At 44.9% G+C, this 26,438-nt stretch overlaps 1 long non-coding RNA gene across 3 annotated transcripts; it reads right to left on the bottom strand.

The window, feature by feature from the left end:
* Positions 1 to 1,850: 1,850 nt before the first annotated feature.
* On the bottom strand, positions 1,851 to 17,640 carry LOC148143664 (uncharacterized). Of its 3 annotated transcripts, none has more exons than XR_015751289.1 (3): positions 17,516 to 17,640; positions 15,512 to 15,705; positions 1,851 to 2,451 (listed from the first exon to the last, which is right to left on the bottom strand). It is a non-coding gene; the product is annotated as an uncharacterized LOC148143664 (long non-coding RNA). The 3 variants fall into 3 exon arrangements; XR_015751290.1 differs by having other exon boundaries at positions 17,396 to 17,525; XR_015751288.1 differs by lacking the exon at positions 17,516 to 17,640 and adding an exon at positions 17,373 to 17,508.
* Positions 17,641 to 26,438: the final 8,798 nt, after the last annotated feature.

Here is a 26,438-nt window from a genome sequence, read left to right as displayed (position 1 = left end):
TATAGTCCAACAGGTTTATTTGGATGCACTAGCTTTCAGAGCACTGCTCCTTCATCAGGTAGCTGTGGAGCAGGATCATAAGAGACAGAATTTAAAGCAAAAGATCACAGTGTCATGCAACAGAAATGATATATTGAAAAAAACCTGGATTGCTGTTAAGTCTTTCATCTTTTAGAATGGGTTGCAGGTTTTGCTTCATTAATGTATAAATCCCAGAATATTTTTTAAGTCAGTCTCGAGATGACTTAAGGTTTTATAAAAATAGGTGACATCTCAGCTCTCACAATGTATGAAAGGTGTGAAGTTTGAGTGTGTCTGTATCCAAATCTTGAATCAGAATGGTTCTATTATCAAAGTAGGAATTTATAAAATAATACATGGATTGACTACCTGCCGATTTCTGCTCAAAGCGCACATCGAATGTATCTGCAAATGCAAATTCACCACATAGACCCATGTGTATGTGTTTGCAAGTGTGCATGCTTGGTAACGTTTGTGTGATGGAGTATAAGCCTCTGAGAAGGCGTGTGTGGGGTGTGTTTGTATGTGTGTGTCTGAGAGACCATGTGTATGTAAGAGAGCGTGTGAGTGTATAATGTAGTGGAGTGACCCAAGGTCCCTGTTGAGACCATCCTCATGGGTTCCGAACTTGGCTATCAGCCTCTGCTTGGCCACTAAAAACAATTGAGCAGTTATACAACATGCATTGGAGCGTCCTGGGTGGAACTTATCTTTTGCTTTGCAGAAGGTGGGAGGCTCTGGATGAGAGCAAACACATGCTGGAAGACCTTCAGCTCAGAGTTGGAGCTGGAAGCCAGGCTGCATACACATCAGGGGAAAACTTAACCAGCTTTTTATTCCGGGTAATGGTCATTCATCTCCAGACAGAGCCTTCTCATTGGGTCAGTGGACAGGATCAGGTGGGTATGAGTGTGAATCACGCAGGTAAAGAGGATCTGAGAGAGGGGTGCAGGGGGGAGGAGCTAACTGGCTGGGTGGTGGGAGGAAGAACAAAGTTTGGGGGGGGCGGGGAGGAGAAGGTGGTGGTGGTAAGGGACAATAGTGACAGAGATCGTCTCTGTTCTCTGCAGTTGGCAGCAGGATTCAGGAACCAATGTGCTCAGGGCTGGAGAAGTGGGAAAGGGAGGCTGCAGTGGGTGTGGTCCAACAATGTCAGGAGACGACAGCCAGTCAGAAACTACAAAGACAAAGCAGAACCCCAAAGCTATGGGCAGCACAGTGACTCTGTGGCTAGTGCTGCTGCCTCACATTGCCAGGGACCTGGGTTTGATTCCAGCCTCTGAGGACTGTCTGTGTGGACTTTGTGCATGGTTTACCTCTGGGTGCTGCGGTTTCTACCCACAGTCCAACAATCTGCAGTTTAGGGTAATAAGCCAGGGGAAGCTGCAGAGCTATATGGTAGGTGAGTTGGTCTGGTGGGAAGCTGTTTGGAAGTTTGGTGTGAATTAAATGGGCCAAATAGCCTGCAGGGATTATATGATTCTGCTGCCATGACCACATGTATATTGAGAAGTGACTGCTGTGGTCCTGGGAAAGGTGGGATTTGTGGTGTCGCTGCCCGCTGTCCATTCTCTCCCTGTCCCCCCAACCCCTGTCCATTTTCTCTCTCTCGACCCCCAGCCATTCTCTTTCCCTTTTTCCCCCCAGCACCTGTTATTTCTTGTGCCTCAAGACTTCTTTGATTGCTGTATCAAGACTTTCTCACAAAAGAGAGAGAATGGATGTTGATGAGTCTATATGAGAGATGGGGGTGTATGAGAAATGGCTGATCTTTAAAATGAAGAATAGCTAAAATTATATATTCAGAAACATCATTAAAGCATCTTCAATTTTATTAAAAAGCTGCAGACACCTTTCTGAACCTGCATTGAAATATGCGCAGTTAGGCCACAGTTGAATACAGGCTGTAATGGGTGAATGGCATATTCCTAGTCTTGTGATATAGGTTCCAACTGTGTAGAACAAGAGTCACAGAGTCAGCAAAGGACTGCTTATGCTCTTCGGTGTCAGCAAAAATCTGCGCATTCTCCTAGATTTCCGCACAAACGGTTTGCGACCTTCTTTTGATGGTCCAATAGAGAGCCCTGGAGAATCGGAAAGAGACTGGACATCCTGCCATTCAGAGCTCCTCATTCTCTGAATGCGGAAGTTGGACAATGAGCTTTGGAAGCTGCTAATCTCTCCCTGAATGATGGTTGAGCTTCACCCCAGACTGCAACTTCATTCCTCTGTCCAACATCTGTGAGGTCCAGCACTCTTTTTTCCGTTTCTGGTTTTGCATTCTGGGCTTCAATTGTTGACTTACAGCAAGTGAAAGGAAAGGGAGTGAATCCAGGGAGAGGACGGACTACGGAAACGTTGGTCCAGATCTGTTCTCAGTTGGCAAACACATGGCAATTGCATTACCACAATGTGGTAATATAGCCTTTACTGTGGAATAAAAAGCAGAAAGGAGTTGCAATGTCAAAAGTGACACATTGGGATGCAGATGCTAGAGGTTAAGAGTCAAAGTGTGGCGCTGGAAAAGCACAGCAGGTCAGACAGTATCCGAGGAACAGGAGAGTCAACATTTCCAACATGAGCCCTTCATCAGGAATGATGTGTGGATGTACAAAGGGCCTTCTACAGGCCGCCAACTTACGGAACGTTTCAGAGAACACCTCTGGGACACCCGGACCAACCAACCCAACCACCCTGTGACTCAACACTTCAACTCCCCCTCCCACTCCACCAAGGACATGCAGGTCCTTGGACTCCTCCATCGCCAAACCATTGCAACACGACAGCTGGAGGAAGAGCGCCTCATCTTCCACCTAGGAACCCTCCAACCACAAGGGATGACCTCCGATTTCTCCAGTTTCCTCATTTCCCCTCCCTCCACCTTGTCTCAGTCCCAACCCTCGAACTCCGCACCACCTTCCTAACCTGCAATCTTCTTCCTGACCTCTCCACCCCCACCCCCACTCCGGCCTATCACCCTCACCTTAACCTCCTTCCACCTATCGCATTTCCAATGCCCCTCCTCCAAGTCCCTCCTCCCGACCTTTTATCTTAGCCTGCTTGGCACACTCTCCTCATTCCTGAAGAAGGGCTCATGCCCGAAACAGCGATTCTCCTGTTCCTAGGATGCTACCTGACCTGCTGCGCTTTTCCAGCAACACATTTTCAGCTCAGCGTCCTTCTACACTAGTCAATGCCAATTGTCAGACAGGTGAAACAAGCAATCAGCAAGGCAAGTGATATATTAGCAAGAGGAATTGAGTTCAGAAGTGAGGATGTCTTCCTGCAGTTGTGAAGGGTCATTGAATATATTCAAGGCTGAATTCATCTGATTTTTGAACAAAGTGGATGGTGATGGGGAAATTAAAAAAAATGTTTTTAAGACCAGTACAGAATAGTTACAAAGTAATACAGCACAGAAACAGACCCTTCAGTCCAACTAGTCCATGCTGACTATATTCACAAACTAAACTAGTCCCATCTAGTTTGACCTATATCCCTCCAAACCTTTCCTATTAATGTACTTATCCAAATGTCTTAAATGTTGACAGTTCCTGCATCCACCATTTCCTCAGGACATTGAAAGAGTGATTCCACACGTAAACCAAAAGAAAAAGGTGCTCTTCATGTCTTTTTTTTTAATCTTTCTCCTCTCACCTTAAAAATGTACTCCCTAATCTTGAAACCCCCACCCGAAGGAAACAGCATCTGCCATGCACATCAATATCCCTTCTTGACTTTATAAACTAAGGTCACCTCTCAACCTCTTGTGCTGCAGTGAAAAGTGTCCCAGCATATCCACCTCGATGGAGGTATATTCATATCCAGTTATGATCTGTTCAATGCTGGTGCAGGCCCGAAAGACCAAATGGCCTACTCCTGCTCCCAATTCTCACCCTCATGAGTCTAAGGACAGCAAGAGACCATAAAACATTGGAGCACAAAATTAGGCTATTCAGCCCATCAGGTATCTTCATACCATTCAATCGTGGCGGATAAGTTTCTCAATCCCATTCTCCCGCTTTCTCCCCGTAACTCTCGATCCCCTTGATACTCAAGAGCCTATCTATCTCAGTCTTAAATATCCTCAGCGACCTGGCCTGCACAGCCTTCTGTGGCAATGAATTCAATAGATTCGCCACTCTCTGGTTGAAAGGTTCCTCCTTATCTCGGTTCTAAAAGGTCTTCCCTTTACTCAAAGGCTGTGGCCTCGGTTTCTAGTCTCTTCTGTCAGTGGAAACATCTTCCCAACATCCACTCTGCCCAGGCCGTTCAGTGTTCGGTATGTTTCAATTAGATCTCCCCTGTGTGGGGGCCTGTGTTATGGACTAAACCAGACCATGCAAAACATTCTTAAGCAGGCAGCCCCACACTATAACTTTGCAATTTGTTTCAGTAAGTGTACAGTAAAAATTACCTGGAGTAAGTTAGCTTGGTTGATTACTAGATTTTAAAACAGACAACAATTATTCACAAAATTACACAATTAAAACACAAAGATCAGAATAAAGAACCCCTACAGAACTCAGCCTATCCAACTAGACTTAATTATGCTGTTCGAATATATACAACAGTCCCAATAAGCAAACTCAATTTGAAAACCAGTATAAATAGAACACATACTTACAGATTGAAGTTGAGAGGCAGAAAAGAGAGACAGAGTTTCCACACAGCTCCCTGAACTTCCAACCAGTTCGAGAGCTGACTACGTCCCTTTTTTATACAGGTCACTTCTAAAATATGACCACGTTGGCCTGAAATCTCATCAGTTTACATATAAACAAAAGACCTCTTAAAATCCTTTTCATCTCTGTACCAAACCAGACTGCTCGGAGATTGACCCAGTTTATTACCCCTCTGGGAAAAAAAAGTCAAAGACACAGTCTCCATGAGCCAAGGAACATCTTTTAGGAAAAAAAGGTACTAGCTTTGTGACACCTGTTAATCAGCAAGAACCAGACACTTCAGGAGGAGGTACAGCAGCGATTAGGTTCAACAAAGTGAGAATGGAGGCAGTGAGAGAGGATATGGGGCCTCTGGAAGGTAGGATAAAATGGCTGAAGGAGCTGCACAAGATGGCTTCTGCATTGCTACGTGATGAGCTGCTGCTTGTGTCTATAGCTGTATAAACAACTAACTACTAAAACCACTAGAATGCAGAAGTAGACCAATGAGAAAGTACTAACCACACTCTCAAGATAAAGATGACCTAACCTTTATGACTTAACTCGTTTACCAATTATCATAAGAGTTATAGAGATGTACAGCATGGAAACAGACCCTTCAGTCCAACCCGTCCAGATATCTCAACACAATAGAGTCCCACCTACCAGCACCCAGCCCATATCCCTCCAAACCCTTCCTATTCATCCAAATGCCTTTTAAATGTTACAATTATATCAGCCTCCACCGCATTCTCTGGCAGTTCATTTCATACACGTACCACCCTCTGTGTGAAAAAGTTGCCCCTTAGGTCTCTTTTATATCTTTCCCCTCTCACCCTAAACATATGCCCTCTAGTTCTGGACTCCCCGACCCCAGGGAAAAGACTTAGTCTATTTACCCTATCCATGCCCCTCATAATTTTGTAAACCTCTATAAGGTCACCCCTCAATCTCTGACGCTCCAGGGAAAACAGCCCCAACCTGTTCAGCCTCTCCCATAGCTCAAATCCTCCAACTTTGGCAACATGCTTGTAAATCTTTTCTGAACCCTTTCAAGTTTCACAACATCTTCCCGATAGGAAGGAGACCAGAATTGCACGCAATATACCAACAATGGCCTAACCAATGTCCTATACAGCCGCAACATGACCTTGGAGTTTGGAACCTGAAACAGCCTGGAAAGAGGAATTCACGGCATGAAGTTGCTATACAGTCACTCACTTGTAGCTGAAGCTTTGGCCATGGAGAAACCTGAGGAATCCTGCCCCATGAAGAAACCATGGAAGTGTGGCAACTCCGGGAAAGGCTGTTCCTCTGCACAGAGTGCAGGAAGGCCTATACAAGTTATTCATTCTGCTGAGGCACCAGTGGGTCCATGCCAGGGAGAGGCCTTCAGCTGCCCAGAGTGCAGTAAGAGCTTTACCCATGCCTGTGCCCTGCCGACCCACAGCAATATGGTTGACTCAACACTGCCCCAGCCGGGCAAATGTGTGGGGAGAAACTGACTTGGATGCAGTGTATGGGATGAAATTGCTGGGTGAGGCAATACCTCCTCCGGGTTATGGCTGTACCAAGGATGCAATTACAAAGGGACAACTCGGTGGTGACCAATAGTAAAGAAAGTGGAGTGTGGAGTGTGTGAGCTTTGACCTTGAGCTATCTTTTATGTGTCTTTTTGTTGAGGAGATCTGAAGCTGTAACAAAGTTGGGTCGCATTGAAGGTGACCTGAACTTATCGCCGGGCTCAGACTCTCATTGAAAGCTTTGAACTCCAAGAGGTTTTGTTTTAAAGCTGATCCTTTCTTTCAGCCTCCTGCACTGAATTTCCAATGTCATGTATCAGCAGGAGCAGTGAATGAGTATCTAGTTTTGTTTGAAATTGTAAGTTTTTCAGGAGTGCAGAGTGCTTCGCTTCATCAGCATTGTAACGTTTCCTGGCAGCACCAGGAGGTGTGGGCTGTGTTCACTAGAATTGTGGTGGAGGTGCCGGTATTGGACTGCGGTGGGTAAAGTTAAAAATCACACAACACCAGGTTACAGTCCAACAGGTTTATTTGGAAGCACTAGCTTTTGGAGCGCTGCTCCTTCATCGGGGAGTTGTGGTGCATGATCATAAGACTGAGATTTTATAGAAAAAGATCAGTGTCATGCAACTGATAGGATATATTGAACAACCCTAGGTTGCTATTCAGTCTTTCCTCTTTTAGAACGGGTTGCAGGTTTCAGTTCATTAATATGTAAATCCCAGAACAGAGTCACAGAGATGTACAGCATGAAAACTGACCCTTCGGTCCAACTTGTCCATGCCAACCAGATATCCTAACCCAATCTAGTCCCACGTGCCAGCACCTGGCCCATATCCCACCAAACCCTTCCTATTCATATACCCATCCAAATGCCTCTTAAATGCCCTACCAATGTCCTGTACAGCCACAACATGACCCCCCAACTCTTGTACTGAATACTCTGACCAATAAAAGAAAGCATACCAAACACCCTCTTCACTATCCTATCTACCTGCAACTCCACTTTCAAGGAGCTATGAACCTGCACTCCGAGGTCTCTTTGTTTAACAACACTCCCTAGGACCTTACCATTAAGAGTTTAAATCAGAGTGGCACTGGAAAAGCACAGCAGGTCAGGTAGCATCCGAGGAACAGGTAAATCAACATTTCGGGCAAAATCCGTTCATCAGGAATAGAGCTTTATTCCTGACGAAGGGCTTTTGTCTGAAACATCAATTTTCCTGCACCTCGGATGCAGCCTGACTTGCTGTGCTTTTCCAGCACCACTGATCGAAACTCTGGTTTCCAGCATCTGCAGTCCTCATTTTGCCTCGTTGATCCTTACCATGAAGTGAAAAAATCCTGCTAAGATTTGCTTTCCCAAAATGCAGCACCTCACTTTTATCTGAATTAAACTACATCTGCCACTTCTCAGCCCATTGGCCCATGTGGTCAAGATCCTGTTGTAATCTGAGGTAACTCTCTTCGCTGTTCACTACCCCTCCAACTTTGGTGTCATCTGCAAACTTACTAACTGTTCCTCTTATGCTTACATCCAAAATCATTTAGGTAAATGACAAAAAGTAGAGGACCCAGCACTGATCCTTGTGACACTCCACTGGTCACAGGCCTCCAGCCTGAAAAACAATCCTCCACCACCACCCTCCGTCTTCTACCTTTGGAGCCAGTTCTGTTTCCAAATGGCTAGTTCTACCTGTATTCCGTGAGATCGAACCTTGCTAATCAGTCTCCCATGGGCAACCTTGTCGAACGCCTTACTGAAGTCCATATACATCACATCTACCACTCTTCCCTCATCAATCCTCTTTGTTACTTCCTCAAAAAACTCAATCTGACTATCCCTAATCAGTCGTTGCCTTTCCAAATACATGTACATACTGTCCCTCAGGATTCCCTCCAACAACTTCGGCTCACTGGTCTCTAGTTTGCTGGCTTGTCCTTACCACCCTTCTTAAACAGTGGCAACACGTTACCCAATCTCCAGTCTTCCGGCACCTCACCTGTTGACGATCAATGATACAAATATCTCAGCAAGAGGCCCAACAATCACTTCTCTAGCTTCTCACAGAGTTCTAGGGTACACCTGATCAGGTCCTGGGAATTTATCCACTTTTAGGTGGTTTCAAGACATGCAGCATTTCCTCCTCTGTAATATGGACATTTTGCAAGATGTCACCATCTATTTCCCTACAATCTATATCTTCCATATCCTTTTCCACAGTAAATACTGATGCAAAATACTAATTTAGTATCTCCCCCATTTTCTGCGGCTCCACACAAAGACCGCCATGCTGATCTTTGAGGGGCCCTATTCTCTCCCTAGTTACCCTTTTGTCCTTTATATATATATGTAAAAACTCTTTGGATTCTCCTTAATTTTACTTGCCAAAGCTATCTCATGTCCACTTTTTGCCCTCCTGATTTCCCTCTTAAGTATACTTCTACTTCTTTTATACTCTAAGGATTCACTATACATAACATATGCTTCCTTTTTCTTAACCAAACCCTCAATTTCTTTCGTCATCCAGCATTCCTTATACCTACCAGCCTTTCCTTTTACCCTAACAGGAATATACTCTCTCTGGATTCTCATTATCTCATTTCTGAAGGCTTCCCATTTTCCAGCCGTCCCTTTACCTGCGAACATCTGTCCCCAATCAGCTTTCAAAAGTTCTTGCCGAATACCGTCACAATTGGCCTTTCTCCAATTTACAATCTGGTCAATCCTTTTCCATCATTATTTTAAATCTAATAGAATTATGGTCGCTGGCTCCAAAGTGCTCCCCCACTGACACCCCAGTCACCTGCCCTGCCTTATTTCCCAAGAGTAAGTTAAGGTTTGCACCTTCTCTAGTTGGTACATCCGCATACCGAATCAGAAAATTGTCTTGTACACACTTGACAAATTCCTCTCCATCTAAACATTTAACACTATGGCAGTCCCAGTCTATGTTTGGAAAGTTAAAATCCCCTATCATTACCACCCTATTTTTCTTCCAGATAGCAGAAATCCCCTTACAAGTTTGTTTCTCAATTTCCCTCTGACTATTAGGGGGTCTATGATACAATCCCAATAAGGTTATCATCCCTTTCTTATTTCTCAGTTCCACCCAAATAACTTCCCTAGATGTATTTCCGGTAATATCCTCCCTCAGCACAGCTGTAATGCTATCCCTTATCAAAAATCCCACCCCACCCCCTCCTCTCTTGCCTCCCTTTCTATTCTTCCTGTAGCACTTGTACCCTGGAACATGAAGCTGCTGGTCCTGCCCATCCCTGAGGCACGTTTCTGTAATTGCTATGATATTCCAGTCCCATGTTCCTAACCATGCCCTGAGTTCATCTGCGTTCCCTGTTAGGCCCCTTGAATTGAAATAAATGCAGTTTAACTTATTAGTCCTACCTTGTCCCTGCCTGCCCTGACTGTTTGACTCGCTTCTTTTTTAAGTCACGTTCTCGAGATGACTTAAGGTTTTATTTTAAAAAGAAAGGGTGGCATCTCAGCTCAAACAATGCATGAAAAGTGTGATGTTCGAGTCTGTCAGTATCCCAGTCTTGAATCAGACTGGTTCTTTTTCCAAAATAGGAATTTATAAAATGTTACATGGATTGACTGCCTGCAAATTGTGTGCTGTTTGAGCCAAATTGAATGAATCTGCAAATATAACTCTGCCAATACAAAGTAATCTCAGAGTTAAGTGTGTGTGTCCATGCATGCATGAGAGAGTCTGATTGTGTGCATGTGGGTTTGTGTGGAGAGTGCATGTAAGCATGTGCGCATGCTTGGTAAAGTGTGTGTGGTGGAGTGTTGGGGTGTGTGTGTGTGTGTGTGTGCTATGAATAAAAGCGAGGGATTGTGTTTTGCTAAAACAAGGGCAGGCAGGACTTGTACAGTTAATGGTAGGGTTTTGGGTCATGTTGTAAAACAGAGAGACATGGGGGAGTAGGAGTTCAGGTACACAGTTCTTTGAAAGTTGCATCACTGGTAGGTAGGGTGGTTAAGAAGGCATTTAGCACAAATGCCTTCATTGTTCATGCTGTTGAGTTTCTGAGTTGAGACATCATGTTGAGGTTATACAGAATGTTGGTGAGGCCATTTTACAGTACTGAGTACAGTTCTGGTGACCCTGTAATAGGAAGAACTCTATTAGAGGGGGTTTGGTAAAGATTTACCAGAACGTCACCAGGACTGGAGGGTTTGAGTTATAAGGAGAGGGTGGAGCACAGGAGGTTGAGGGGTGACCTCATTGAGATTTATAAAATCTGAGGAGTGGAGGTAAGGATTATAGCAAAGGGCTGTTCCTTAGCATCGGGGTGCTCAAAACGGTGGGGTGGGGGCGCATATTGTTCTAATGAGAGAGGGAGAGAGATTTAAAAGGAACCTGAAGGGCAACGTTTTGACTGAGTGTTGTTTGCATGTGGAATGAACTTGCTGAGGATGTGGTAGATGCAGGTACAGCTACAACATTTAAACGACATTTAGATGGGTACATGAAGAGAAAGGTTGAGAGGGATATGGGCAAATGCAGGCAAATGGGACTAGTTTAATTTGGGAATCCTGGTCGGTATGAAGGGGTTGGACCGTGCTATATACCTCTATGAACCAGAAGTGATCTTATTCAAACCAGTAGAATTCTGAAAGGGGCTTGACAGGATAGATGCAGATAAAATTCTCCTTTGTTGGGGGCGTCATGGAATCCTGACAACGTGGAAGCAGGTCATTCGGCCCATCTATTCCATTCTGGCCCTCTATATTGCATCCCACCCATACCTACCCCCTTACTCCGTATTTCCCATGGCTAATCCATCCTAACTTGCACATCCCTGGCAACAGGACTCAGCTGGAGAGGTTCTCACACAATGTCGAAGGCATTGAAACCCATCATTCAGGGAACCCCTAGCTTTTGTCACGACACTACAGATTTCTTACAGAAACTCAGCACCCATGGACCAGTACTCTCATAATGTCGGCATCACGGCAACAGCCTCATTACTCAATGCCAATCTCTGACCACCGTCCTACAACTCATCCACTTTATCCTCGATCACAACATCTTCACCTTTGACAACCAGTTCTTCAGACACATGGAACAGCCATGGGACCAAATTTGCACCCCAATATGCCAACATTTTTACGCACAGGTTCGAACAAGACGACTTCTCTACGCAGGACCTCCAACCAACACTATACACCAGGTACATTGACGACACTTTCTTCTTCTGGACGCATGGAGAGGAGTCACGGAAAAAGCTATACAGTGATATCAACATGTTCCATCCCACCATCAAACTCATTTTGGACTATTCTCTACTATCTGTCTCATTCTTGGACACCTGCATCTCCATCAAGGATGGGCAGCAACTCAGCACCACACACAACCTCAAACCCACACATAACCTCACGATGCTACACTTCTCCAGCTTCCACCCAAAACAGCCATCCCCTTATGGACAAGCCCTACGCATACACAGGATCTGTTCAGATGAGGAGGAACGTGACGGGCACTTAGAAATATTCAGGGATGCTCAACTCATTGACCGCCGGTTCCAACATGCCATGGTGAACCATGGGAAATGCAGGGTTATAGTTTCATAGTAATAGAAGCAAGAGTAGGCCATTTGGCTCACCCAGTCCACTCCGCCATTTATTAAGATCATGGCTGATTTATCCATCGTCTCAGCTCCTCCTCCCTGCATTGTACCAACTACCCTTAAGTCCCTGACCATGCAAAACCCATCCAACCGTGTCTTCAATATACTTAATGAAGCTGCCTCTACTGCTTCCACAGGCAAAGAATTCCATAGATTCATGACTCTCTGGGAATAGTGGTTCCTCTTAATGTCTGTCCTAAATCTACTCCCCCTAATCTTGAGACCTGGTCTCATCCACCAGCAGAAATGTGTGGATAGGGTAGGGCTGCATTCCACAGTGCAATGAATTCCCATCTCCCACCAAAATCCCGGATGTACTCAGTTGCAGTCTCACAATTGAAAGATTTTACTGTAACTTCTTCTGCTCCCACTAAGGGCAAAAAAGTCCATTCTTCATAACCACATTTCTGCTTTCACCGAAGACGATTAGAATCATATAGCATGGAATCAGACCCTTCCGTCCAACCCGTCCGTACCGACCAGATATCCTAATTAATCTCGTCTCATTTGCTAGCATTTAGGCCACATCCCTCTAAACCCTTCCTATTCATGTACTCAGCCAGATGCCTTTTAAAATGTTGTAATTGTACCAGCCTCCTCCACTTCCTCTGTTAGTTTGTTCCATACATACACCACCCTCTGCATGAAAAAAATGCCTCTCAGGTCCCTTTCCTCACCCACCTTAAACCTATGCCACTCTTGTTCTGGACTCCCCTACCCTGGGAACAAACCCTATTCACCCTATCCATGCCCCTTAGAAACTTCTAAGGTCACCTCAGCCTTGAATACTCCAGGGAAAACATTGCTGGCCTACTCAGCCTCTCCCTGTAGCTCAAACTCACCAACTCTGGCAACAGCCTTGTAACTCTTTTCAAAACCCTTTCAAAGTTTCACAACATCTTTCCTATAGTAGAGAGACCAGAACTGTATACAGTATTCCAGATCTCCTGTACTGCCTCAACATAACCTCCCAACTCCTATACTCAATCCACTGACCAATAAAGGAAAGCATACCAAACACTTTCTTCACTACCATTTCTACTTGTGACTCCACTTTCAAGGAAAGGAACCTACACTCCCTGTCTCTTGGTTCAGGAACACTCCCCAGGACCTGACCATTTAGTGTATAAGTGTATAAGTCCTGTCCCAATTTGCCTTTCCAAAATGCAACACCTCACATTTCTCTAAATTAAACTCCATCTACCATTCCTCGGCCCATTGGCCTATCTGATAAATTATAATTCATAATGAACTCTCTTTCCTCTCTTATTCCTGAGAAGCTGAAAATCTCCATCCCACACACTCTCCCTCCATTTTTACTTTGCTGAACCTCATCCTGAAGGGTCTGGATCATTCCGATGAACAGGTCCACACTCAGGGGGATCTAACTGAAACATACAGAATACTGAACAGCCTGGCCAAAGTGGACATTGGGAAGATGTTTCCCCGGTAGGAGAGACTAGGACTCGATGGCACAGCCTTCGAGTAAAGGGAAAACCTTTCAGAATAGAGGCAAGGAGAAACTTCATCAGCCAGAGAGCAGTGAATCTATGGAATTCATTGCCACAGAAGGCTGTGGAGGACAAGTCACTGAGAAAATTTAAGACGGAGACAGATCGGTTCTTGAGTATCAAGGGGATTGAGCGTTACAGGGAGAAAGTGGAAGAATGGGTTTGACAAAACTCATCAGCCATGATAAAATGATGGAGCAGAGCTGATGGGCAGATTAGCATTATTTCTGCTCCTATGTCTTGTGGTCTGTTGATGTCCTGGACACAGTGTCAGAATTGGGAGCAGGAGTAGGCCATTTGGTCTTTCGAGCTTGGACCTGCATTGAACAGATCATAACTGGATATGAATCTACTTCCATTTCGGTGGATAGGCTGAGACGTTTTCACTGGAAGTAAGTGAGGGCTGCAGATGCTGGAGATCAGAGTCCAGAGTGCGGTGCTAGAAAGTTACAGGTCAGGCAGCATCTGAAAAGCAGGAAAATCGACGGTTCAGGCATATGTCCTTCATCAGAGCTTATGCCCAAAACGTAGATTTTCCTGCTGCTCGGATGTTGCCTGACCAGCTGTATTTTTCCAGCACCACACTCGTTTTCACTGGACCACAGGAGATTGAGAAGTGACCTTATAGAGGTTTACAAAATCATGAAGGGGATAGATGAGATGAAAGGCAGGGGCCTTTCCCTGGGTGGGGGTTTCAAGATTAGAGAGCAATTTTGAAGGAGAGAGGACAAAGGTTTAAAAAGTCATGAGATCCATGATTTTTTTTTTTTAAACAGAGTGGTTTGTGTGGAATGAATGTCCAGAGGAAGTGGTGGATGCAGGTACAGTTACAATGTTTAAAAGGCATTTGGATAAGTACATGAATAGGAAAGGTTCTGAGGGATATGGGCCAATCTAGGTGAGACTAGTTTAGTTTCAGTACATAGTCAGCATGGAGTAGTTGGACTGAAGGGTCTGTTTCTGTGTTGTATGACTAACTGTTCTGTACTGATCTTAAAACCATTTTCTGCTTTCCCCCCATAAACATCCACTTCTTTGTTGTTCAAAGATCAAGTGAACCTAGCCTTGAATATATTCAATGAGCCACTAACTGCAGGAAGACATCCCCAATTCTGAACTCAGTTCCTCTTGCTAATATACCACTTGCTTTGCTCATTGATTGCTGCACCTGTCTGACAACTGGCGTTCGCTTGACACTGAACCCCCTTTGTACATCCATACATCATTCCTGATGAAGGGCTCATGCCCAAAACGTGGATTGTCCTACTCCTCGGATTCTGCCTAACCTGCTGTGCTTTTCCAGCACCACACTTTTCAACTCTGATCTCCAGTATCTGCAGACCTCATCTTCTCCACATCCCAATATATCACCATTTAAACAATGCACCTCCTTTCTGTTTTTTTTTTCACAGCAAAGGCAATAACTTCAAATTGCGGTACTGTATTTGCCATGTGTTTGCCAAATGTGGTCTTCTCGACATCGGGGAGACCAAACGTAAACTTGGGGAATGGTCCACAGCTGAAGCCGCAGAGTCCGAATGGACCTCCCAGTCACCACCCATTTTAATTCCCCTTCCCGACATCATCACTTTAGGCCTCCTGCATTTCCACAACGAACCAAACTGTAAATTAAAGGAACACCTCATCTTCCGCCTGGGCAGCCAACAGCCCGGAGGCCTCAACACCGCGTTTTCCAATTTCAAATAACCTCCCTTTCCATCACCGACTCCCTTCCCAGTCCTTCCCATTCCACTCTTCCTTACCACCAACCAGATTCCTTCCACCCACTTATCAACCAGGTTGTACCCTCTACCTCTCTCCAGCTATCTCCACTTCACCACCCTGTCCCCAGCACACCCTTGTTCTGCATCCTCCCCTACACCCATCCCCAGTCTGGAACAAGGGTTACACCCGAAACGTCAACTTCTCCACCTCCTGATGCTACCTGGCTTGCTGCATTCTTCCAGCCTCCTGCCGGTCTATTTTGCCAATTGAGACACAGACCTGGACCAACATTTCCCGAGTCTGCCCCCTCCCTGGATTTGTTCCCTCTCCTTTCAGTTGCTGCATCTCAACAATTAAACCCCAGAATGAAAAATAAATAGAAAAAGGGGTGAGACAAGAGTGTTGTACTCACAGAGGAAGGAAGGTGCAGTCTGGGCTGAAGCTCAATCTTCATTCTGAGAGAGTGGAGCAGCAGCAGCTTCAGAAGGTCATGGTCCAGCTTCTGCTTTCAGACAGTAGGGGAGCTCTGATTGGCAAGAGGACAAGTCACCTTCAGGTTCTCCAGTGTTCCTTATCGGTCCATCAAAAGAAGATCTTGCGCCTTTTCTGCCGACAGCAAGGAACATGCCAAATATTTTGGTGACACCACTGAACACGCGCCCTGCAATATGCTCTGTGGCGATACTAGTGTTACTGACAGATATTAAGTGTCCAAATACCAAGAGGAGAAAAAAGGGTAGAGCCACAATTTTTCTTTCCCACATGGCTTGACATTTTATTGTTTTGGCATTTTGTCTGGCTGCTCAATCTCTTTGTGTTTTCCCCAGTGTAGTGGTAAAGTTCAGAACTAGAGGGCATAGGTTTAGGTTGAGAGCGGAAAGATATAAAAGGTACCTAAGGGGCAACGTTTCCATGCAGAGTGTGGTGCGTGTATGGAAGGAGCTGCCGGAGGAAGTTGTGGAGGCTGGTTCAATTACAACATTTAAAAAGGTATCTGGATGGGTATATGAATAGGAAGAGTTTAGAGGGATATGAGCCAAGTGCTGGCAAATGGGACTAGATTAATTTAGGATATCTCGGAGAAAGTGAGGACTGCAGATGCTGGAGATCAGAGTTGAGAGTGTTGGAAAAGCACAGCAGGTCAGGCAGCATCAGAGGAGCAGGAGAATTGACATTTTGGGCATAAGCCCTTCAACAGGAATCTTTTCTGAGGATGTAGAATCTGGGTTGCAGTTCTGGGAAAAGTGAGGCTCTGAGCTTGGGCAGGACTGACTGCAGGTAAAGTAGATGGCTGATAGTGTGCAGTGGAGGATCCAAAAAGAGAATCGTTGGTGAAGGTTTTGGATTTGTAGTGTGTACTGGGGTATCCTGTTCAGGTCCAAATTGGGTTGGTCTGAATGTGGTCTGGAGTCCATGTGGGATCAGATGGTTACATAGCTAAGCAATGAGAAAGGAGATATGGCTGTGGTAGTCAAATTGTTTGAGGACATGGCTGAAGAAATTCTGGGCAGAGGAGAGGACTTGGGGGGGGGGGGTGGTTACAGTGAGAGAGGGACTCTCAGATCTTTATAGACAGAGGAGTAGAACCTCTTCCAGGGAGGCATCCATGGAAGAGACTTCGCAGTAATGTTGAAATCAACTAGGAGAAAGTGAGGACTGCAGATGCTGGAGATCAGAGGAGAGAGAGTGTAGTGCTGTAAAAGCACAGCAGGTCAGGCAGCACCTGAGGAGCAGGAGAATTGACGTTTCCGGCATAAGCACTTCATTATGATGAAGGGCTTATGCCCGAAACATCGATTCTCCTGCTCCTTGGATGCTGCCTGAGCTGCTGTGTTTATCCAGCACTATACTGTCAACACTAATTTTGGATATCTGGTCAGCATGGACAGGTTGGACCAAAGGGTCTGTACAACTCTGAGAAGCATACCTTGACAAATTACAAACTAGTGTATGTCCTTGTTAACAAGGCTTAGTACACCACATGCTTTACTAACCATTCTCAACAGGATCCTACCCCTTCAATGACTGAGGAACATATACATGCTGGTGCATAATCTCCTTCACTAGTATTTACACACTACCCTAGGGAATTGCACAAGTAATAGCAAAGAGCAAACAGCACAAGGATTTTTAAAAAGGGAGGATAAACAGCACAAGGATTAAAAGAGTGAGGGTAAAAATCACAAGCCCCAGTAAAAGCAGATGGAACGGGAGTGTAGGGACGGGACGGGACGGGACGGGACGCACATTCCTTCCCCCCCAACCCGCCTCACCTTTCACCTCCCGGGCCCAGTACCTTCCAGGTGGCCCCATAGTTGACACAGGGGCCGCCCCACGACCAGTAGAACTCCACCACCCAGGCGGCCGACGAGTTCCCAAGCAGGCCCTTAACCCCATCCGCCTCCAGAATGCTCACCGGCTCCTGCCTGCTGTACAGCCGGCCGGTGTGGCCGTGACACAGCAGCTGCGCCAGGAAGGCGGCGGTGCCCAGTGACGGGTGTCTGCCCCGGGCCGCACGGCGCCATTTTCCTAACGGCCGCCCTCCCGCCGCTTCCCCGCTCGAGCGACTTCTCCTCCCAACCGCCTTCGCCCCCGCGTGACGTCTGCACGGGGGGGATGGGCGGGGCCGGAGGAGGCTCACCGTCACCAAGCAACAGCCACCTCGCGCTGCAACTGCTCATTCACAAAAACAAACTCTCCTGTCTCGCTCTGCAGCTGCAGGGGGGACACTGCCACGTTTCCAGGAGCCCTGTCTACATTGGGAAAGCTCACGGCTCAATTTAAACAGATATTCCCACATCTAACGGAACGGCGTCATATCTAAAGGGGGCAATCTGCATTTTAAAGGGACGTGAACATTTTCAAGGGCTATTTCTGCAAATAAAGAGATTTAATGGACAAGAGCTCGTGGGTCCACAGTTAAAATGCTTTAAACAACCGTTTTTTAATTTCACTGCCTTCCCAGGATACAGAATTGCTCTCATCTGAAATTGTTTGCCCAGAAAAAAAATCCAGCAGGAATATGATTGTGGAGCTATCACTAAAAATGTCTAATTTGGGTCACCCAACGTTATTAATGGAAGAACATTATCTCTTCAAGGTTCGATTTGCCCATCAAAATTCATTGAATTTAAGGTGTTCCATTGTTGTTTCAATTATGATCCATTAAAAAGCAATATCCAGTCTCATCTGAGTGCAGAACCAACTCAACTGACTGAACAACCGAAACAACTATTCTGTATGAACTTTAGATGTGACATCCTCTCCCTCTCTCTCTGTTGACCCAATGGGATTAACCAGGGCTGGAAGTACCACTCTCAGAATACGATTGTTGATCTACAGTTTGCTTCTGCTGCTGAACATAAGGATTTAAAAGCTGCTCGCCTGATCCCGCACAATGCACAAAAACAGACTGTTCACCCATGTCTGCGCAGAGGATAATTTTCACTTGGAATGGATCACAAAATAACAACTGTTACCAGTCCCACAACTCATGAGTTTCCTATGGACAAAGTTAAAAATCACACAACATCAGATTGGAATCCAACAGGTTTATTTGGAAGCACTAGCTTTCGGAGCGCTGATCCTTCATCAGGTGGTTGTGGAGAATTAGATCGTGATCCCGGAATTTGTAGCAAAAGAGTCCAGTGTCATGAAAATGTGATACATTAAACAATTTTAGATTAAATCTTCCATCTTTTAGAATGGGTTTCTGCTCTTAATCCCTGAATTTATTTTTAATTACCTTCTCAAGAATGTTATTTAAATGCAGAGTTTTTCTAATAACAGGTGTGAATTCTGTCTGGGTCCCAATGTTGAGTCAGACTGACATTTTTCTGAGATAAGCTCTGCATTTAAATTACACTCTTGAGAAGGTAATTTATAGATTAGGGTGCAAATTAGGGTGGATTGGCTGTGCTAAATTACCTATAGTACCCAGGGATGTGCAAATTAGGGTGGATGGTCCATGGGAAATATGGAGTAAGGGGGTGAATTTGTATTGGCAGGATTATTCTTGCAGATACATTCAATTTTGCTCAAAGAGCACGCAAACTGCAGGCAGTCAATCCATGTAATATTTTATAAATTCCTACTTTGGAAATAGGACCAGTCTGATTCAAGATTGGGATACTGATCGACTCGAACCTCACACCTTTAAAGCATTGTCTGAACTGAGATGTCACCTATTTTTTATAAAACCTTAAGTCATCTCGAGAATGTGATTTAAAAGATTTATATTAATGAACCAAAACCTGCAACCCATTCTAAAAGATGAAAGAGGTAACAGCAATCTAGGCTTGTTCAATATATCCTATCAGTTGCATGACACTGTGATCTTTTGCTATAAAATCTCTGTCTTATTACCCTGCTCCACAGCTACCCGATGAAGGAGCAGCACTCCAAAGCGAGTGCTTCCAAATAAACCTGTTGGACTATAACCTGGTGCTGTGAGATATTTAACTCTATCCACCCCACTCCAATACCAGCCCCTCCATATCGTATCTCGTGAACACAGCCCACACCTCCCGGTGCTGCTATTATACTTTACAATGCCAATGAAATGACTTACTCTGCACGTCTGAAAAATTCCCAATTTCTCAAGATACTAGCTTCTCATTCACTGCTCCATTTGATATGCGACATTGGAAACTTAGTGCAGCAGGCTGAAAGAAATGAGCAGCTTTAAAAATTAAAACTCTTGGAGCTCAAAGCTTTCAATGAGAATCTGAGCCCGGCAGTAAGTTCGGGTAACCTTTATTGTGACCCAGCTTTGTTACAGCTTCAGAAGCCCCCCGGCAAAAAAGCGTAGAAAAATGAACTACTTTTTAAACAGTTCAAAGCACACACTCTCCACCCATCCCACCTCACCTTCTTTACTGTTTGTCACCACCAAGCTGTCCCTTTGTAAATGGATCCTTGGTACAGCGTAACTCGAAGGAAGTATTGCCTCACTCAGCAAAAGAAAATTGTCAATTCAGGGTGCAATGCAGCTTCTTGATGAACAACCAGATACGAAATGGTTAACGTCCCCAGGAAGGTGGGAGCAAAATGGAACATCAAGACATTAACACCAACACATTTCAGTCAAACATCTCTGCTCCCAGTAAGGGCAAAACATCCTGAAACTCCAGTCTTCACCATCAGATTTCTGCTTTCACAGAAGACGATTAAAGTCATACAGCACGGAAACAGACCCTTCGGTCCAACTTGTCTGTGCCAAACAGGTATCCTAAATTAATCTAGTCCAATTTGCCTGCATGTGGTCCATATCCCTCCAAATCCTTTCTATTCATGTACCCAACCAGAAGAATTTTAAAATTCCCCTCTCACCTCAAACATATGTCCCTCTAGTTTTGGACTCCTCTACCATGGGGTAAAGACCTTGGGTATTCACCCTAGCCATGCCGCGTATGAATGTCAACATGGTCACCCCTCAGCCTCCGATGCTCCAGGGAAAATATCCCCAGTGTATTCAGGCTCTCCCTGTAGTTTAAACCCTCCAACTCTGGCAACAGCCTTGTCAATATTTTCTCACCCCTTTCAAAGTTACACAATATCTTTCCAATAACAGGGAGACCAGAAACAAATGCAGTCTTCCAAACATGGCCTGTACAGCTGCAACGTGACCTCCTAACTCCTATACTCAATGCTCTGACCAATAAAGGAAAGCATACCAAATGCTTTCTTCACTATCCTGTCTACAGCGACTCCACCTTCAACGAACTATGAACCTGCACTCCAAGGTCTCTTTGTTCTACAACACCCCTCTGAAGTGTGTCAGTCCTGCCTGCATTGCTTGACCAAAATGCAAACCACGCATTTTCATCTGCCACTCCTTGGCCCTTCAGCCCATCCAATCAATTCTAATTTATAGTGAACTCTTTTTTCCTCTCTCATTCCCTAGAATTTGAAAATCTCAATCCCACATACTCTCCCTCCATTCTCAGTTTGCTCAACCTAATCCCTGCTGTACCACAACCTGCAGGGTCTGGTTCATGCTGGTTAACAGGCCCACACTTGGGGGGAGGGGGGTTCTAATTGAAACAAAAACAATACTGAATCCTGAACGGCCTGAATAGAGTGGACATTGGGAAGATGTTTCCATTGGTTGGAGAGACTAGAACCAGTGGGCACAGCCTTAGAGTGGTATGGTGGTGAGTGGTGAATCTATGGAATTCACTACCACAGAAGGCTGTGGAGGCCTGTCATTGTGGATATTTAGGACTGAGATGGAGACTTTGAATATCCAGGGGATAGAGGGTTACGGGGACAAAGTGAGAGAATGGGGTTGAGAAATCCATCAGCCATTATTAAATGGCGTTGCAGACCCGATGGGCTGAATGGCCTAATTTCTGCTCCTATGTCCTATGGTCTCTTGCTGTCCTGGACACAGAGTGTGAGAACTGGAATCAGGAGTAAGCTATTTGGTCTTTCAAGCCTGCACCAGCATTCAACAGATCATAACTGGATATGAATCTGCCAACATCTACGTGGATAGGCTGGGACATTTTCACTGGAGCATAGGAGGGTAAGAGGTGACCTTACCGAAGTTTATAAAATCATGAGGGACATAGATGAGGTGACCGCCGTGTATCCTTTCCCTCGGGTGGGGGTTTCAAGATTAGGCAGCAAATTTGAAGGGGTGAGGAGAAAGACTTTAAAAAGGCATGAAGGGTAACTTTTTTTGGCATACAGTGGTTTGTGTGTGTAATGAATGTCCAGAAGAAGTGGTGGGTGCAGGTACAGTAACAACATTGAAAAGACATTTGAATAAATACATGAATAGGAAAGGTTGGGAGGGGCATGGGCCAAACGCAGGCAGATGGGACTAGTTTTGTTTGTGAATATAGTCAGCACGGACTAGTTGGATGTATGACTCTAAATGTAACTCTGTAAAATCATTTTCTTGCGTTCACTTATTTGATGTTCAAAAATCAGATGAATGCAGCCTTGGATATATTCAACGACCACCTAACTGGAGGAAAGCATCTGCACTTTACAACAGAATTCCTCTTGGCAAAATACCATTTGCCATGCTGATTGCTTGCTGCGCCTGTCTGACAACTGGCATTGACTGGTGTCGAAGGACGCTGAGGCCCCTTTGTACATCCATACAGCATTCACAATGAAGGGGTCGGGTCCGAAACGTCGACTCCCCTGCTCCTTGGATGCTGCCTGACCTACTGTGTTTTCCCAGTGCCACATTTTGACTCGAATCTCCGGCATCTGCAGTTCTCCTTTTCTCCACAACCCAATACATTAATGTTTAAACAATACACCTCCTTTCTGCTTTTTTTCACAACAAAGGCTATAACTTCACATTACGGTATCCATTTGCAAATTGTGGTATTCTCTACATCGGGGAGACCGAGCGTAAACTTGGGAATGGTTCACCGAGCATTGCAGCCGGGTCCGCAGAGGCTGACCAGACCTCCCCGTCACCACCCATTTTAATTCCCCTTCCCACTCCATTTCTGACATGAACATCTTTGGCCTCCTCCATTGCCACAACAAACTAAACCACAACTTGGAGGAACAACACCCCATCTTCCACCTGTGCAGCCTACAGCCCAGAGGACTCAACACAGAGTTCCCCAATTTCAAATAACTTCACTTCCCATCCCGCGATTCCTTTCTCAGCCTCGACCCCTCCTTTGCACTCCTCTCTGCCACCAACCAGATTCCTTCCTCCCATTGACCAATCAGGTCGCACCCTCCACCTGTCTTCACCTATCCCCACTTCACCATCGTGTCCCAAGCACCCCTTTTCTCTGTATCACTCCCTGTACCCAATTCCAGTCCTGAACAAAGGTTACACCAAGATATCGACTCCTCCACCTCCTGATGTTGCCTGGCTTGCTGTGTTCTTGCAGCCTGCTGCCTGTCTATTTTGCCCATTACGACACAGACCTGGACCAACGTTTCCAGAGTCTGTCCCCTCCCGGATTCACTCCCTTTCCTTTCAGTTGTTGCAAGTCAACAATTGAACCCCAGAACGAAAAAGAAATGGAAAAGCGGATGCAAAAAGAGAGTACCGCATTCACAGATATTGGACAGAGGAAAGAATTTGCATTCTGGTTAAAGCTCAATCTTCATGCAGAGAGAGAGAGGAAGAACAGCAGCTTCAGCACCTCATGGTCCAATTTCCGCATTCAGTCAATGGGATGGCTCTGATTGGCAGGAAGACCAGTCTCTTTCCGGTCCTCCTGGGCGTCCTATTGGTCCATCAAGAGAAGGTCGCGCGCTGTTTTTTCCAGACAGCGATGACAATGCCCAGTGTTTTGCTGACACCGGCAGGCATGCGTAATACGTTTTTTGGAGATGGTGTTATTAATACATTTAAATGTCCAAGTGCCAAAAGGGAAAAAAAGGGTACATCCACAATTGTTTTATTGCTTTTGCATTTTGTCTCGCTGCTCAACCTTTGTACATCTTTTCCCCTTGTTGAGAGAGAGAGAGAGACAGACAGACAGTGTCCCCCAGTGAGCTGACTGTGGGAAGGATCTTTAACCAGTTACACAGACTGAAGAACTATTACACTATTCGCAGGAGGGAGTGACTGTACACGTTTCCTGAGTGTGATCACAGTTTCACTTGTTCATCAGAAACAGAGAGCCAAAAGGACACCAGAACTGCGGAGAAGTCGTGGGAATGTGGGGACTGGGGGAAGGGATACCATTCCCTGTCAGCACTGGAGATTCATCAGCTCAGTCGCATTGGGAAGAGGCAGTTCTTCAAAACATTACTACAACATTATTTCCCATTGACAAAAATACATTCACGCTGCCTGATTACCTTGAACTTATACAAGTGCCTTGTCATAACATCTTTAATTATACCTTTCGACATTTTCCCTATGACATATGTTAAGGTAAATGGTCTGCAGTTTCCCATTCTCTGTCTCCCTCCTCGAAAAAAAAAATTGTTTACCAATTTAAAGAAACCTTCCCTGAAACTAATGGCGTTTGGAAAATTAAAACCAATGTTTTAAACTATTTCACTGGTTAGTGTTTCTTTAAGAGTCTTGGATGAAATCCTTCAGGTACCCAGAACTTGTCAACTCATAGTTCCAACAGTTTAGTCAGTTTCCCTGGTAATTGTAATTTTCTTCAGTTCCTCCCTTCTTTTCAATTCCTGATTTACAGCTAGTTCCAGGGTGTTACTTGTATCCTCTCGAGTGAAGACAGATTCAAGCTCTTTTCAATTCATCTACCATCTCTTTATACTCCGTTATTGAATCTCCAGACTCATTTTCTATAGAACCAACACTAATTTTGTTAACTTTTTTAAAGAAAGCTGAAGAAACTTTCCAACCTGTTTTCATATTTTTGGCTAACTTTCGAACCCTAATTGCTGTGCTACTCCTGCATTATTTCAGCTGTTTTGCCCGAGCTGTCAACTCGAGCATTAACCTGTCTGCTTCTTCTATTGAACTGACCTTGATTAAGTGTTGCAAAACACACAAGGACAAGTCTTTCCTCTCCAGAACGTCTTGGTACTGAACATGATAAAATTCACTTTGAAATATTGTTCATTCAAACTTTACCAAGCACATACTACAGATTCAAAATTCAACAATGAGATGCAGTTTTGTTACAATCATTCAGTTTGAAGAGAAAAATTATTCATTTTGAAGAGAAGTTTGAAAACCCAGTCATTAACTGGAAGAACAACTTTTTTTTGTTTAAAAATGTGAAAACCTAATCAACAGGAGTAACTTTGCAGAATAGTATGTATGGCATTAAATTGTAAATCTAGTTTTCTTTCCTTCCCTGCCATAGTTCCCACAAATCTTTATATGAATCTTGATAGTTCATTCACTTACTGGGAATAGTCCAAGACATGCAATATCTTTCTAGGATTCACTTGAATTCTTCTCAGGATTCCAAGTATATCTGGTAATTTTATGAGGATGCCTCCATTAGCTTTTGGCTAAGTGAACTTCTAGATTTCGTTTGAGACTTCAAGGTTTAGATTGATCAGTTTGAATGTTGGTTGGAAATACCTCTGGTTCCTCATGGCTGTCCGTACTTTTAATCTCACAGCACCTAGTGCGTGAATGACTAAGCTGCTGCTGAACACAAACTGCTTTCTGTCAGCAATGCAAACTCCACGGTGGGTTGTTCTCACCATCTGGAAAAATGAAGGGGCAATCTCAGTCAGGATAGCACAACAACACTTCTTCCTCAGGAGACTTATGAAATACAGTACGTCAATAATGACCCTCACTAACTTTTACAGATGCACTATAGAAAGTGTTCTATCTGGATGTGTAACAACCTCGTCTGGCTACTGCTTTGTCCAGAATGATAAGATACCCAGATGGTTTTATGCACATCGCAGACCATCATAGAAGTCAACCTACCATCCATGGTCTCCACCTACACTTCTCTTTGCCGCAGAAATGCTGCCAACATCTCATCCAACCCCCTAATGCTCTCTCACAACTTCTTTAGTCAGGCAGAAGATACAGAATCTGGAAACACATGCACCAACAGATTCAGAAAGAGCTTCTTCCCTGCCATTGTTAGACTGATGAATGGACTCTCTTTGTACAAATGGAATGATCTGCAGAGAAAGTGGTGGAGGCTGGCACAATTACAATATTTAAAAGGCATCTGGATGGGTGAATGAATTAAGAAAGGTTCACAGGGATATGGACCAAGTGTTGATAAATGGGACTAGATTTATCCAGATTAACTGGTCAGCATGAACGAGTTAGACTGAGGGGTCTGTTCCCACGCTGGACATCTCTATGACTCTGTCCAATGCTCACTTACCGTCCCCTTCAACAACAGCATAATTGGAAGTATATGACATAGCTACAACACATAATTACAACAATTAATTATAATCGAACGTGAGAAAACCACGAAGAGCACGTTGAATGTTTAACAACTCAATAACACTAGACAAATCTCTGACCCTTTTCACGTTCCAGTTCTGATAAATGCCATGAGGATCAGAAAGCCTTAAGAGAGAGCGAATCTGAAACCTCTTCGCTTGCATTCACACTCTACGCCGCCAGTTGGTACAAGTGTTCAGTGCCTTCCCTCTTCTCTCTCCCTCCCAGGATGAGGAATAGAAAGGGGGAGATATTGCTTTGCTCTCAGATATTGCCCAGAGTTGGGGAGGTCTCAGTCTGAAACTGATCGCACTACTTCCGCGTTGTGACGTCCTCATACGGGGCGGGGCGGGACGTCCGGAGGGAGCCGGCCGATGACGATCCCGTGTTCCAAGATGATTCTCTTCTATTGACCACGTGTTATGACATCACACAGGTAAACTGTGAGCCAATTGGAATCCCTGGATGACCGGAAGGAGACTGGTCCGCCGGC

Source organism: Chiloscyllium plagiosum, unplaced genomic scaffold (assembly GCF_037043375.1).
Source record: "Chiloscyllium plagiosum isolate Xiang-an unplaced genomic scaffold, Cpla_swu_hap1 HiC_scaffold_27, whole genome shotgun sequence".
NCBI classification, from domain to species: Eukaryota; Metazoa; Chordata; class Chondrichthyes; order Orectolobiformes; family Hemiscylliidae; genus Chiloscyllium; species Chiloscyllium plagiosum.
Note: the sequence above shows the minus strand (reverse complement) of the source record. Positions and strands in the feature narration are given on the sequence as shown.